Source organism: Alligator sinensis, unplaced genomic scaffold (assembly GCF_000455745.1).
Source record: "Alligator sinensis unplaced genomic scaffold, ASM45574v1 scaffold54_1, whole genome shotgun sequence".
NCBI lineage: Eukaryota > Metazoa > Chordata > Crocodylia > Alligatoridae > Alligator > Alligator sinensis.
Window position 1 is genome coordinate 1,336,213 of NW_005841962.1, and position 16,725 is coordinate 1,352,937.

Below are 16,725 nucleotides of genomic sequence, written 5' to 3' on the forward strand. Positions count from 1 at the left end.
TTTCTAAGCAGCTTATCTCCTTGAAAAAAATAAAACTGTTTGCATTGATATACATAAAAAAATCTGATAGTCTACATTTGAAATCTTGTCATTTATTTTATCTCTATAATGATATTGCTTCCGTCCGTAGTATGTTGCCTAATATTTTTCAAATGTATTTGAGATGCCTGCCTTGCTACTTAAGTTTTCTTACTCTTTGTCTGTTTCATTTTAGGAAGTATTATTTACCATGTGTAAACAAAATCTACAGACGTGAAACTGTCCCCTAGAGATAACTGGAGGCTCAAAAACTATAGCACTACCTGAAGATTTTTGCAGATCTCTTCTGTGCAGCTTCTTCTTATCTGTGGAAAATGAAGGTAACTGTATAGCTCTGATTGCAGAATTGCTTTGCCCCTCACGTACATTACTGTGCTGGTTTATCACTACAGCTCAAAATTAACAGATGTTCATTTTACATAAGACCATACACAGTTTATGGCTACATATGTATTCCAGTATAATTTAGTATAAATTTGTGTAATTTTTTATAAATAGGTACAGGAAATAGCCAAAATATGGGCTTCTGGAGTGAGCCTTTCAGACTGTAGGTTGCCACATTCTGCATGTTAAAATAAGAGTTTTACAATGATTAGCATAAATTATCATCTTGAAAGCAGAAGATGCTTTAAATGGAAAACAACCAAGCAGCACAAATCTATTTTTTCTCCTTTTTAAATTCCATCTTTGCAATACTTGTTTTCTGTCAATATCTACTGTAGACAAAGGCAGAGCACTAGAAAGGCCTTCATATATCAGCTGTACTGCATTAAAGTTAAACAGGTTATTATTATTCAAAAATCTGCATCTAAGTACAGGTTTCCTCACATGATGAAGAATTATTGTGTTTTTGAAATTAGTTGTGTGGTGATTTTAAAAGATTGTTATTTTTATCCTTTAATATACATGATTCATCCTCACTCTTTATAGTGGCTATGAAGACTATCCTATGAAGATTAACCTGCTATGATGATGTTCCACATTAACTTTCTTGTAATGTCTAGTATTTAAGTCCGAGTCCTGAGTTGAGGCCTCGATAGGCCAAGTGATAAAACAAGTGGTAGCTTGACTGAATGATTTTAATTCATTTCACAGTCTTTTGAAAAATAACACCAAATCTGGAATTTGGTATGGAAAGAGCTGGGTTGCCAGTTAATCAACATTTAACCTTTGTATAATATAAAGACTTATTCAAAGCTCGAAGACCATGACAGTCTTTCAGTTAACTTCAACGGTTCAGGCCCTTAAGTTCACGTCCTTCCTATTGAAACTGGTACACAAAGAAAAAATAGCTCAGAAATTGGACACCAGTCACCATTAAGCTAGATGCAAATGGGTTTACCTTTCAGAGCAAGGCCTTTATCTAAACTTGTGATTCTTAGCCAGGGTGCTGCCAGATCCTTTGAAGGGAGCTATGAGGTGTGAGGTGACAAGCTCAGCAGAGGGGCTGATCACCTACCTGTGCTACCAGGCCTCTCTGCAAGGAGATAAGTACTGTAATATATAAATCAGTTTGTGAAATTGGTTTGTGAAACTCAATTCACAAAAATTATGGAGGGTTGCCTCAAGTCCTATGAGGGGTTTCTTGAGTCCAGAACAGTTGAGAACTACTGACCTAAGCTCTTTACAAAATAAGCTACTTTTTGTTTGTTTCTGGTATCTGAAAATTACAGTTCCCTGGGTGTTGAGTGTCCTGGTCAGTAAAACTTGTCCTGATAATCAAGGCTGTGTACACTACTCAGTGAAAAATAGCTTCCCTTTTCCACTGCACATTCATTTCTGGTAATTTAAAAGCCTCACATGTTATTACAAAAATAATTATGCAACTGTAAAAGATTATCAGAAGTACAGAGAAATCTTATTTGAGGAATAAATTCAGGCTTGAAAAATATGGTGAATATTGCATCTCATCTCTGATGCTCATTTATTATTACAGGCATGCTTTATGACAGTATACTGCATTTAACTGATTTTTTTTTTGTATTAAAACAATGTAATGAATAAGTAGCTAATTATAAATGAGTACAACAAATCTTTAGGACATAAAACATTATAAAGCCTTAGAGTGCATTCCATCTCTTATGTACTAACTTTATTATAGTCTATTAAGCTGAGCCTAGCATGGATGTATCCAGATTCCATTTCTTGAGAAACTTGAAAAGAACTGGGAGTAGAATTGATGGAAATTGTACTGAGAAGACATTCACTTTTAAAAGTTCCTGTAACTTTAAGTTTTGTAACTCTTCAACACTAGAGGGCAGGAAGACCTTGAGAAAAGACTGGGAATGTGCAGATGAGTGGCAAAAATAGGATGGAGAATCCTATATAAAAAGATCAGTATCATGGCTGAAGTCCATGTGCTTAAGGGGGGAATCTGGGCTGCTCGGGGCACAGAGCTGGGGAATGGCAGGGTACAAAAATAACACTTGTCTCATTGCTGGCCCAGGCACCGGTACCACTACCAGCAGTACAGCCACTGGTGCTGCCCCATGTACTGCTGCTGCCACTGCACAGAAGTGCCCAAGTATACCTCTGACAAAGACAATGAGAATTTAAAAAAATCAACATTTTCAATTATAAGGACACCATCAGGAATGAAAACAGCATAACTAGATTGTCCTGGAAGATGTTTGGAGTCCTAATATTTAGCATGGAGTTGCATAAATATAATACTGTGCTTTTATATAATGCCTTCCACATCAGTCATGGCTAAAACTATTTGAAAAGGACAGTCAGTAACCTACTAATAGGAAAGGCTAAACCACAGTGAAATCACCAACAATTCTGCCACTGATTTGTGTAGGACCAAACCTTGGTCCCAGATGATTTGCAACATGAAACAACTGTCAAGTTTTTGTTGTAGTTCATTTTTTTTTCCATTCAAGAATTAAAGCCTGGAAGGTATTTTGTTTTTTATCTTTAATTTGGTAGTCAAGGTGGATCAAAAATAATCTAAAAGTATCAAAAACCATACCAAGCCACTCCTTCCTTCTGTCTACTGTCTCTGCAAATTCAACCTTAATTACATGAGGGTGACCAAGCTGAAACAAAAGTACCCAAGAAACGTTTTACATAGTGAAGTTCAGAAAAATGAGACTGATAATCAGACCCAAATTCAGCTTGACAGCTGCAAGGTGTCAGAACGAGATAGACTCTTAAGTCTATGTATCAAATGACTCGGCGATACAACTCCATAAAATGTTGGCCAGGTGACTCATTGTCAGTCTGAATTGGGTTTTGACTGGCAGTCCAACAATGAGGTAGAATCCAGGCAAGAGATCAAACACTTCAACTTCCACTTCAATAAGGATGCATCCTCACTGAACTGAAAAAGGATACCTCAGGCTTTCGTTGGTGTTGTGGTCACTTCTTCCTCATACTTCTGTCTATTTCATGTGGTCACAAGACCTAGAGGCTACTTTCTTATGCACTGCTTTTCTGAATCACTGGATTTAATTGTGGATTGGAGTTTAGTGGTTTAAGGAAGCTCTTGAAAGTTAAAATTACTTAGCTCTTTTTTCCAACTGACATTTACCACTGATATGACATTGGGCAAGAATCTTATGCCTGATTTAAAAAAAAAAAGTTTACTAAATGTTGTACACATCAATTTTTTAATATTTAACTTGAAAAATATAGGGTCTGAGTTTTCAGAGCGGTTGAATACTCACAGTTCTTTATTTTCCTTCCCAATTTCAAGTTGTCTTATACCATGTATACTATTTTGATGTCTCAATTGACATTTTCTACTATTTTCCACTATCTCTTTGCTTAGTGTAACAGAGATCCCTCACTTCCAAATGATTAATGCACTTTCATATTATTTTTCTGTATGCTGATGGTAGAGTGTATTTTATGCTGACTCTTCTTTGTAATAGTTTTTGAAGGATCTTTTAAACCTTTTGCATTTTTAATGCAAAAGCAGATAAGCACCTCTCAACCTCTTTTTTTACCTTTTTACCAATCACTGGAGTGGGTGTAGTAGTTCTTTGCCTTCATAGTGTTAAGGGTCTTAAGAAATGCGTTTAAGTCAATTTGAGATCCTTGTATGAAAGCTTTGATACAAATGTGAAGTAGTATTCCTCTTTTCATATGGGTGATGGCTTAAAAGAAAATATTTTCTTGCACCCCTAGGCTAAAAAATAGAAAATATTATCATGAGAGAAACACATTGATATATTGCACAAAAGAGAAATAATAATGAAAAGTCATTTTCCCCTCTGTTGTATTAAATAAAAAGTATTTGCCTAAAATTGGTCACTCTACCCACCTAATTCCTAATTAAGTGGCATTTTGGTGGCTAAGTCCATGCGAGCTGTTCACAAAACCCAAACACTTCCTAACTCTTAGGCACCTGAAAGACTATAGATGCATATATTTTTACCATTTGAATTAGCTAGAGGCCTAAGATGCTACTAGTGATGATTCACTTCAAAATAGATAAGTATTCCTGGAATTTAGAACTGGACCCCAGCACTTCCCTGTTCTGAGGTAAATTGTCTAATCACTGAGCTAAAAAGTCATGTACCCTTTTCCCCCTCCCTCTGTTTCAACAGGAATGTGGTAAATTTTTCTGACAGCCTCCTCTGTAGTTTGGCACTCTCCTGAGAGGTGGGAGATGTGGCTTTGACTAAGGAGGTCCTAGAACCTAAGTCTGCCAACCTCTGAATGAGCATTCTAACCACTAAGCCATAAAATTAAAAGTAGAGGATACTACCACTGATACCACCTCTTCTCTTCCTCTTCGCGCTCTGTTCTGTGTGAACAGAGTGAGCCTATTTTAGACCCCCAAAAGAAAGAACCTAGGTACATAAGCCCATGAAATGGTTCAGGGTTTTGCTTCCACATAGGTGTTTAAATCAGGGCTGCAGGCAGATACATGAGCTGGATTTTGGACATAACCTGCTCTTCAGTGTTTTGTATTAGTGAGCTTAGCTATCATTGTGCTCCATGTGCTGGTTCTTGGATACCGGAACACTGAAATCTCTCCATCTTTGTACTGGGGGCATAAGCACCTGACTGAAGGCTGTGAATTCCACCATCAGGGCTAGGAACCTGAAGGTTAGGTGTGTTGTTGCTCAGGGTTGTGATCCCTAAATCCCTTTGTGGAACTAAGGGTTCAACTGAAGCAACCAGTTCTAGAGTGCCAATTCAACAAGTACTTAAGTATGTCACTATTTCAGTTGAAGACAATGAGGCTATAACTGTAATGTAATTGTGGATGAAATCACTTGCCTCTGTTTCCAAACTGTAACAACTTTGATTATGTAACATTAAAGAAATATAATGGAGCTGTTTTTGAATGATCCTAAAAGAAGAAATTTGCTTTGTTGCCAATCAAAAAATGTTTTATTTTGCAATTCTGCTACTATTGGGCTAAAACCAGTGCAACTCCATGGTGGAAGTAGTAATGTAGGTTGGGCACAGGCATTGTTTTCACTCTGGCTAGGTACAGACATTCAAAAAGCCTGAGCCTGACTTGATTCAATATTTGCAGGTTAGTGTAACCTGCATAGATTGAACTAATTTGCAAGTGAATAAACATTCACTTTGGATTCTGGAAATGCAGCCACATGCCTGCAGTGGCTCAGGCCAGAAGCTGGAGGGCGCTAGAGCGAGTCCTTGGCTGGAGGGAAACTGAGTGGAGGGAAGGGGCGTGGCCAGCCACCAGCAGGCCTGAGTGTGATTTCTCTCATGATACCAGGGTCTGGCCATGCCCCTGCTCCTGCCACTGGAGCAATGAGGGGGGTGGGGAGGGCTGGGGACACCTGGCAAGGGCTGCTGCCCCCCTACCAGGCAGACCCAGCTACATTCTGGAGCAAGGTTTCGCACCCTCACTCCCTTCTCAGCCAGCCAGAGCAGTGATAGTGCTCTGACTAAGGAGAAGAGGGGCAGGGCCAATACTGCTTGGTTGGAACAGATAGCCCAGCCCAGGGCTGCAGAGCATGCTGGGATTCTGGGGGACTCTGATTTAATTTAAACCAGGAAGGGGTCTGGGACAGAAGTCCCATAAACTGGTTTGACCTCAGTCAGTGAAGTCTGATACTACATGTGCCAGGCAAATGTAACGGGCGCTTGAGGCCTCAGTGCTGGAGGTGGGTCTGCCTCCTACTTTCCTGCCATGACTTGATAGATTTAAGAAAGGAACGGGATCTTCCTCGGAAGATCGGCTGTCTTTCCAGCCTCAGGCTGGCCAAGTGACTTGGGGCTCCGCCTCCCCTACACCCTGTCCACTTGCCAACTGAAATACAGTCACAACACTGGCACAAGCTTGACTGTCACACAGTATGGATTCCATTCATCATGCCCCCTTAGGGGTTAAGCTGACCCTCTCCCCAGCCAGGGTAACGTCCAGCAGCACTGGCCAAGTTATTCTGCTGTGGCTGTATCCCTTTAAAGGGGAAAGGTGGTTGTTACTGGCTCTCCCCACCAGATTTCTTTGGGTCCTGCTGGGGTACTTCCTCTCAGGTTGACCCTATCTCAGTGTATGTCAAAATCTTCAAAGTAAATACAGATGATAACTCAAAGCTACCCTGGCCTCTGACACTCAGGGCTTGGGACTCACATGGCCAGCATGGCGCCATGCAAGCTCACTCCCAAGGTGGGTCCTACCAATCAGATCCTCAGGCTCTGTTGCTGGTACTTAAACGGGGAGATGCTCCTGGCTCTCCCTGTGCATGCCCGTACAGGCTTCCCCAGTATCTTCTGCAGCTTCTGCTGGGTCTGCAAGGATGCTCCCTGCAGCCTGTCCTGCCTCCACTGCTGGTGTCGGGCTTGCTGGCTTCCCAGATGCCTTTTTATGATGTCTTTGGAGGTGTGCTGTCCTACATGCAGGGAGAGTGTGCTTTTAAAATGTGCTGGAGATGCCATGCGCATCTTGGCGTCTCGGGCTTGGGTTGCTGCAGGGAAGGTGAGTAGCCCTTCAGGCCAAACTGGGCTAAGTTTCCCCTTCAGTCGGGGTTCATTGCGGGGAATCCCCCCTGCTTCTGGGACCTTGGGGAGCCAAGTCGCCGAGTGCAGCAACACTGCATTCAACCAGGTTTATCTCAAACCAATTTTGCCCTTTTGAAACTGGCTTATGTGCACTGAACTTCTGTTCTGTTATGTGTAACTTCTGCCCCTAGCCTCTGTCATCCAACCCTGATCTGTGTTGTCTAAGAGTTCTTAGCATAGACTGTGACAACCTGAAACTGGTGATAGTTTGGTTCATCTCAGGCCCCCCTCAGAAAAAGACTTCACAGTATGTTAGCACGTGGTTAATGTGATTACTTTTTGTACTCTGTGTATCTTGAAAAGTGCTGCATGCTGTCAGGTCCCACCTTGTAGAGCCAGGCCCTTTTTATTTATCTTCAAATTGATATCAATTTATTTTACTCTTTCCTTAATGCCTTTAGATTTCAAATCGTAGTTACCTGCTTTGGTTGTTTTTTATTCAGTTGAATGAGATATAGTTTTAAGCAAGTAACTCAAACGGGGGATGGAGGGAAGACTAAAATGTAGTAGCATAACGAAGTGTGGGAAGGCAGGTGAAAAAACAGAAATGGCTCTGCCACTGTGCTGCCAGCAATACAGCCAATGATGCTGCTCCATCAGTACCACCAGTGATTAGGTGTCATGTTATGCCTCTGCTCAAATGTATGAAAAATCAATCTAAAATATTTGCAGGAGTGGGAGGGGGAAGGAGGTTACATACTGGCAGGAAAAATTTTGTGGTTTCTTGCTCTAAGGTATATTAATTCTGCACACGTGACCTGTACCTGACCATTGAGCAGTGCAAAATTGAGCTCCAAATTATTGTCCCTGCATGGCATATTTAATGAGTAACTTCATATAGCTTTCTGGCAAAAAATCTTAATTTTTTTTAGCAGTTTGCCTTTCATAGTATCAAATCTTATACATGGCTTGCACCATGAAATGTGCATTGAAACTGAATGATGTTCTTTTTATAAGTGCCACAGATTGTGTTTCTTTGAGTTATAATAGGCTGGCATGGAGACAAATAAGACAACTATCATGGAATATGAATGGCTGGAAAACAATAGTGCCAAATAAATGCTTGGTATACACATATGCCATTTTGAAAATGTTACTCTCACGACTCTAAAAGATTGTGGTCATGTAGATATTAAATTATGTTACAAATGTTATTTAAATATACATTAAATCTCTGTTGTGCATTTCTGAAATTAGAACAGTGGGGGAATAATAATGGCAAAAGGTCTAACTAATTTTTCTCTGAAACATGTGAGGTATGCCATTGTGCTAACTCTGCTGGGAGAACTTTAGATTGAAGGTATAAAGGTCTGTGATTACATTCCAGGTTCATGCCACAACTCATTTTACTTCAGGAGTTTTGTAGCAATGAACTGTGACCAAAAACGATGGGAGAAAAAAAGACCAGTATGTAAGTACTGCAGTGAAGCATTCAACAGAAATGTGCACTTGAAGTTTTTCTCACAGCACTGTAAATGTAATTTGGAACAGATTCTGTCTATGGGTATGTTTACTGATTGTAAGTATGTAAAAAGGTATTTGCATGTTCATGGAAACGTAGTATTTTTAATTAGATAAGTATACAATAGATCCTGTTGTATATCTCATATACAGGTTTTGATGGGGACCAGAATTATGACCTTTTGAGCCTCTGGAGCTCTGGTATTAGTGAACGCCTCCAAAACTTCAAGTTGTGCCAGATCTTGTCAATATGCACAGAATTACAATCCTTAAGGAGCATTTATTAGAAGAAAATAAGTTACTAACTCAAGCTGGCCTACAGACAGCTCAAGTCCCAGCTTTGTCTGTCTTGCTTTCATGGGCCATACTTTATCTGGAACTCAGCAGGGCATATAGAAATATTTAATGGCTGTGTATGGAAGATATTACAGGGTTAATGCCTTCCAGGGACACAGAGGAAAATGCATGATGACCAAATCTTGCTATACTTTTGAAAAGTATTGCTTGTTAAAACTACTTAGTCTCTCTCATTTCTTCCCCTAAAACCCTTCCCTGATGGGTTTTTTCCAGTATATAGAGTCTGTCCCAAATCTCCATTAAAGACGGAGACTGATAATTAATTAGTTCATTGTCCACTATGGGATACCATTCAACAAGTTATCCCAGGACATTTTACAAGGTAAAACCAAGAGAAACCTGATGAAGTGATGTTTGAGTACTTAGTTCTACTCCCAGTAACTACTTGTTTCCTGTCTTTGATTATCATTTCCTTGACCTCCTCATCCTCCCATTCTTCCAAAAGAATCAAAGCCAGCAGCGACCTATTCTCTTTCTTTTTATCCAGGTCTAGGAGCTGCAATGCTAACTTTTCGCTCCCCAAGTCACTAATCAACACTCTCTCTGACTACTGTCTATGCTTCATTTTATTGCCTCAATCATAATTCAGTTCTTGGCTTCTTTTTGTTTAAGTCTTTGCAGAGAAACAGCTGGTATAGGGTGTGGTTGGGGGGCAGGAGCAGAAAAGGATGAGAGACAGCTGTTGGCTGAGGTTCAACTTCCATAAAAGCTGCTTCTAGTAACTGGAAGACTAAAGTGCCCCTTTATAATCTCCTCATTATTCTTTCTCAGGTAGGAAGGTGGTCGCAGTTACTTCAAATCACAGTGAAATAAGAAAGGAGGACCCTTGGGGTGAGGGTACAACCTTTACCACCTGTTACTTCAGTACAGCATAAGGCTATCCAGTCATAAGAGCTTGGAACTTCTTTTTACAAAAGCTTCAATGTTGTACAATGGAAAGCAAAAGGCTACAGTTTGAGGAGAAAGTTAACTCCTCAAACCCTAGAGTGTTCACTAACAGAAACAAAGCAGACAAAATCTTTCTGAATTTCCCCCTTGATTCTTTATTTAAAAAATAGACTTGTTTGACTTCAAAGCTAAAATCTGCCACAGAAATGCTTTTTCAACTTATTTATAAACTGAGAATTGTCGCCGTATTCATTAATAAGGTAAGCAAAGACATAAAATGCATAGCTTCTACCTGTCAGAAACTGCACAGCCTTTAAATCTGAAGGAATGTTCCTTCATTGCATTTTCAAAACATTTTTTCTGAAAGCCTTTGTTGCAAGGAAATCAGTATGAGAAGTGGAAACCAACCTGGCTTAAAGATGTTAAACATGTGAACTTGAGCCCATTTCTCACTGGAATTAATGTTGAGCAGCATCTTTTAAATGACCTTTATTGGGTACACAGTATTGTACTCTTTTGACAAAGTCTTTCTGTTTACATGTCTTACTTTAAATTAGGTAAGATGTCAGAATAAATAGAACAGGAAAGAAATACTTTCTTCTTTCCTTACATATATAAAACCTAGTCACGTTATTTATGTGCATCTGGTAAGGTATTCTGGGGAGATTGCATGGCTCTTATGAGATGTTCTTGTTTTGAAAATTAATCTGCACAGAAAAGAATTCTAGAGTAAGTGAGGTGTAGTACTTGTTCTCTCTGCTCTAGTGATTTTTTAACTGATTATAAAAAATGCTAGTTCTATTTAAACCTATAGGTGTAAAATATCCAATAAATATCGGGGACCAGATTGTGTCTGGGCCTCATGTTGATAGGCAGTGGAGTAAGGCAAGCTAAAATAAGCCTTTCTTCACCCTGCCCCTTGAACCACCTGTGTGAGTGTCAGACACAACTGCAGAAGCTGTGCTTCAGGTAAAAGGACTGCTTCCTCCGTGCTTCTCAAGTGGTGCTCAGGAAGTCAGGCTACTGTGTCCTCATTGCGTTCTAGTTTATAGTGTGTTGGTAATACTACAAAAGGAGTCACTTGTTCCCCTTGAAGGTATACTGCAGCAAATGGGTTCCCCCTTTTGCACAGGTTAGTATGGCTTCATTCTATCCCTAACGGGAGTTTAATCTTCATAGCACATTTTACCTCCTGAATATTGAAAAGATTGTGTTATTTATTTATAAACTGTGCATCAGCTAAAATACTTTGCAGAAGGATGTGAAGACTGTAACAGTGTAAATCAGGGGCGGGCAATTATTTTGACTGGAGGGCTGCTTAATGAGTTTTGGTGTGCAGTCAAGGGCTGTGAGGGTAACCCGCCCCTTGACAGATGCCCCACCCCCTGGTCACCATCTTGGGACCAGAAGTCCCACACCTAACCCCTGACCTTTGCTAAAGAAAGTCCCTCCACTTGCCCTGGAAGTACTCCTTTTGGGAAGATAGGGAGTTCCCATCTTGGAACCAGAAAAGAACCAAATCATATATTAAAAATCAAACATCACTTATAAGATTTTAATTGTATTTAAAAATACATTTTTGTCCTGATTTATGTGCGTTTGCATCTTATATCTAGAGGCAGTTGCATCATAGTTCAAAATCCAGTCTTATTCTTGTATATTGTGTGTGGGGGGTAAAAGGGTATATGTGGTAGGGTGTGGGAATGGTGGGTGAGGTGTGTGGGGGATGGGTGTGGAGGGGTCATATTGCATAGCTCCCTGCACTCCCACCCCAGTCCGCAGCTGCAGGTGGTGGCAGTAGCATTTCTGCCCGAGTCCCCAGCCACACCTCCAGCATGCACGCCAGTTCCACTCGGGTCTAAAGCGTAATGCTCCCACCCCAGTCCCCAGCTGCACATGGTGGCAGTGTGCGGAGCCAACTTCAACCGGCCCCATAGCACACAGCTCCTACACTCCTGAAGCGTGCAGGGCCAGCCCATCCTGGTCCCATATCATGTGGTTCCCTGCACTCCCAGCTGATGGGAGGCCCTGGCCCTGGCCCGGTGGGACCCTTACCTGAATTCCCACTCTCGCAGGCAGGGAGGCTGGAATCAGCCACAGGATGGCAGGGCAAAAGCATCTGCCAGACAGAGGCTTCTTGTCTCTAGTGCCCCCTAGCTCGAGGCTGGGACAGGTCAGGCCAGGCTGGGGTGGGGGAGTGTTGGTTAGCAACCAGAGCTGCACCTCCTGCATGGAGGCACTGGCTTGAAGAAGGGCAGCAGGGGCCAGCGCTTACAGAGGGGCCCCGTCGACCAGATGGAATTTCCTGGCGGGCTGGATCCAGCCCATCAGCCGTATTTTGCCTGCCCCTGGTATATGTACACAACTTAACAAACAATTAATAGCAGATAGAAGCAGTGATTAAAAGCCACTGCAATTGAGCATTTGCATTTAGTAAGCATTTTCTTGTATGACTGCTGGCTTGAGATTGTCTTTGTTTTTGGTAGTAGATTTTGGTTGTGTGTTCTAATATGTTTATGTGAATTTGAATTTGGTTTGAAGATGTGATTTAGTTTGTCATATGTTGGAGATTTTTCCCACACTAACTGGTTTGAGTATCTTGTATAGTTTCTGGGGCCTGCTTCTGCTGCTTTTGTCATGAATCAGATCAGAATTGAGCCATCATGGTGTCAGTTATTTAAAATAAATGACAAAAGAATAGCTGTGATAACCAATTGCTGCAGTGCTAAACAAGCCCCCTCTGCAGTTCTATGCTAATAAAAGGGGAAATTTACTAATATTCGTGACAAATTTGACAGGGAAAATAATCAGTCCTACTGTGTTATACATAGATTATCTCTTTGTCTACTTGAAACCTATCAGTAAATTTATCAGGTAAAAATAATTGGCTTAGATGTGTTTCTTGCTTCTTACATTAGTGTTGTGATTTAACTCTTCTTATGAGTTTGCATTTCATTAGCTGTTACCTGCATAATTTATAATTTGTTTTTTAAGACAGAATTTTACACATTGAGCCCAATATGTCTTCCTTTTAAGTTAATGAGTGTTTTGCTTCTGGCTTTAGAGGGAAGAAGGTCAAGGCTTATAATGCATAACCCTAATATGTGGATATAACTATTGACTGAAAGAGCAGCATATGCTATCTGCAGAATAATACAGCTATTTTGCAGGATTTCAGCTGTGTGGATTCAATTGTTGTGGAAAGGACTTACAAAATGTTTAATCACTCCTTTCTGAGAATGTTCTGGCTCTTCCTGCAGTGCTGTGTACCAATGACCTGCAGTGGACATTTAAAATAAGAAATATGGTGTCCTTTAATACAGTGGTTTTCAACCAGGGGGGATGCAAGCAGGTTTCAAGGAGTCCACCCAGGCTGGCCCAGCATGGGGAGGAGCTGCCTCGGCCTCCCAGGGCAGAGGTGAGTCCTGGGGAAGGGGTGGGGGTGGACCCGCCCCACCTGGCCCCACAGCCTCCATCTTGTGAGTGGCACTGCGGGCAGGCGGGTGGGAGGGCAAGGCTGTATGGTGAGCAGCAGCAGCAGCACCACCACCAAGTGAGTGGGGCCCCAGGGCTCCCACCACTGAGCCCCACCTGCTGCACCTTGGGCCATGTGAGCAGGGCTGAGGAGCTAGGCAGTTGTTATAATGGGCTCACAGCAACAGGTAGACCATGGAGTTTTTATAGCATGCTAGAGGGGGCCTCAGGAAGAACAAGGTTGAGAACCTCTGCTTTAAAACACGCACTTTTGGTGTTTATTTTGTGCACCACAGTGAGTTTGCATTACAGTAATATAAAATTACACATGTAACAGAGTATGAAAATAAAATTTGAACTAGCAAGCAAAACAAAGAGAACATTCAGAGTTAAAGATACTATAGTCTTGTTGAGTAGCTGATGCACATTGATTGTGGGTATTTTGGAGGAGGAGATATGATGAAACCCTTCTGGACTGATAGGAACCTTTCTGCAAATCACAGATTTACCAACTCTTTTCTATTCCAAAATGTGATGTTATTGAAATTGTTTATTGATGTTATTTGAATATTTTGCAAATTATTTGAAAAATAGATCTGTTCATGTTAGCTTTTGATGAATACGTGACCTCAAAAAGGGATAGGGATAAGCCAAGGAGCTACAAAACTTGGCAAATTTAACTGGGTTTTTGAAGGTGTCCAGGCACTGTAGCTGGATTATAACAGCCATGCAGTCAGCCCACTGACTGAAAAGGGGATTCATGGCAGTCGTCATTGACTATATTCTCAGCTCTTGATATTTTAGTTAAAATTTGGGGGTAACATTTTAAAAGCTCTGTAGTGAGTTAGCCACAAGCCCCACCTTTTTAACAGTGATTTTGGCAGAGAATAGACATTAAATTTAGGCTTTCCAAGTCTCTTGAAACTAGGACTTAAATTAATAAGTCATATATGGTACTGACCCTTTGAACATCTTTGATCCTAATTAGTAAATCCACAGACTAAAAAAATAATACTGTCTTAATATTGTCCAGTTAAATCACTCAGTCTTTTTCTGTGATTCTAAGATGGCCTCTAATGCTGAGTTTTAAGCAACAGACTGGAAAGGAAAACAAAGAAAATGCTGAGTAAAAAATATAGCAAGAGAATATTTAAGTGTCGACAGGGTTTAAAAAAAATACCACTGGGCAGTCTGTTCAATTATTCATTTTGCCAGCCTGTTTGATAATGTATGCAATTTATAGTGAAGAATCTTATGTTTTAAATCTCATTAAATGTCTATTAAATGCAGTATTTCTTCATACTGAAGTAAAATTGTTTTTGCTTAATTTATAACCTGGTTTTCTTTTTTGTAGCAATTTTTCTGTGAGAATTAGATCAATTATTACATTGTTCACATAGTACGTTTCCTAAAGAACATTTAATCCTGTTTTAATATGGTTTTTTTGCTTGGCAATACAAGGTTGGCTTGAACCAAGAAACCTCTTCTGGAGTTTTAATGTCTCCTTAAATCAGCTCAGAACAGAGATGTCTTACAGAGAAGAGTCTACCAGTTTTTTAAGCCTTCCAAAAAGCAGAACACACAAGTTAATACATCAGGTTAGGCATGCAGAAGTCGTTGTTTGTGAATGCATTTATCTGTTTAAACAACCTGAACAGATGGGACTAGAAATTTTGTATATATACATTTAGAGGCTCTTTTTTAAACTATTCATGTGGGCCCCAGTTTTACAGGGTGATTCAGGAGACAAATGCTAGCATCCACCCAGAGCCTCATTTATCAATATGGACCATGCAAAAACCTTTGCAGTCTTTAAATCAACACTAGATCAATATTTTAAATGGCTTATTTCAGTCACAAGTGTTGGGCTAGATACCTGGTATTAAGTAGGGCCAGCATTCTATATAGAGAATATCTGACTAGATATTAAAATCTGTTGTCTTGAAACAGGCTCTTCACTGACGTGTCAGCCCATTCAATTCAGCTGGTAAAATTGTGCTTCCTGTAGCATAACTAGTGGTGATCAAGTTGGTCATGAGCCCCGAGTACTGAGTTAAAGGGGCAGGATAGCACTTGGGGAGAGGTTGGGGTGGCGATACTGTCAGGGGAGGTGCCACCAAATTCAGTGTTGACGTGTTCGGGTGGCAACAGGATTCAGCAGCACTTCCCCTTGCTCCTCTACCACAGGGTAGAGCACTGTGTTTTGTGTAAATCTTATCAGTTATGCCTCTGTACACTTTTCTATGCTTTGTCAGAGATCAGAAGAAATAGGTACAAGACTGAAAAGAAAATTAAGACAAATACCACTAATAGAAATAGTGGCATCATGCCTTATAAAAAGATAAGACAAGGACATTGTACTTTATTTAAGAATGTGTGTGTGTACATACATTTTTTTGGATAGTGAATATATAGTATAGGAAAAGATGCTTTTATTTTTGAATGCTGTACATATTTCTCTCTTTTTTAGATTTTACTGGAGGTGGCACACACTACAAGCATATTAATACAAATTTCACTATGAGTTGGCATAAATTATGGTCTCCTCTGGGTATAAAATGCATAGTATTCTTAAAATAGTCCATGTAACAGACTGGTAAGTTTGATTATTATCTTTGTTTGTTTTATGTGTTTGAATGCATGACTGTTTCACAAGGTTAGTACAAAATTGTCAATCCGATTTTAAATTTTACCCAGTCTCCTAACTATTGTATATGATTTCTATGTGTATAGATATTTTCTATAGTTGATGGATGAAATTCACATTTAACATCCAACACAGCAAATAAGCTGAGGAGAAGGGGGATGAAGTACTACTTCTGAGTATTGGCCAGAAAGAGGTCGGTAGGGAATTTTTTGTAAATCCTTTTTGTTGTACCTTTTAAGTGGTGAGAGCTGGATTGGAGAGTGCTGGATAAAAGAAACTCCAGAAAGGTAGCTGTAGAGCTTGTATTGAACATGCTTAGAGAGGACAGGGAGATAAGAGCTGGGATGTAATTGGAGAGGCAGTTGGATGAGTCCTGCCATTCAATGATGGGATTTTATAGAGATGTGAGATTAAAGTGGGCAAAATGTTTTCATCATTAGTCTAAGGCATGTACCCAGAAATATTGTCCCATGTTTCATCTGTGGCTGATACCTTTTGCAGAATGTGAAAGAGAGGGTTGCATTTTTTCTTGCTGTAGGATTTTTCTGTTTAAGGATTTATTGGTGTTGTTTCTTAGACTATTTATTGCTTTTATATATATAACATTTATGGTCCACTTGTTCAAAGCACGGAAATTTTTTATTACTTAGAAAGTATGAATCTCATGCAAGAGCCACCACAGTTAGTTTAAAAGATTCCAATTTAGTAGATTATATTGCTATGGTTTCATTCTATAAGATTCAGAAGATTTCAGCATTCTCAAGTTCAGGTAGGTGGGGCCCGCGGTGGGTGGGTGCTAAGCAGCTGTGGGAGGCAGCTGAAAGGAGCCAAGGAGGGTCAGCCCCCCCCCCTCCCCCCAGCTCCTA

At 40.3% G+C, this 16,725-nt stretch overlaps 1 long non-coding RNA gene across 2 annotated transcripts; it reads left to right on the plus strand.

Moving 5' to 3' along the window:
- The first annotated feature begins 296 nt into the window (after positions 1-296).
- On the plus strand, positions 297-15,802 carry LOC106722014. 2 transcript variants are annotated; one of them, XR_003093294.1, is made up of 3 exons: positions 297-359; positions 14,674-14,810; positions 15,683-15,802. It is a non-coding gene; the product is annotated as an uncharacterized LOC106722014 (long non-coding RNA). The 2 variants fall into 2 exon arrangements; XR_003093295.1 differs by lacking the exon at positions 297-359 and adding an exon at positions 8,364-8,443.
- Positions 15,803-16,725: the final 923 nt, after the last annotated feature.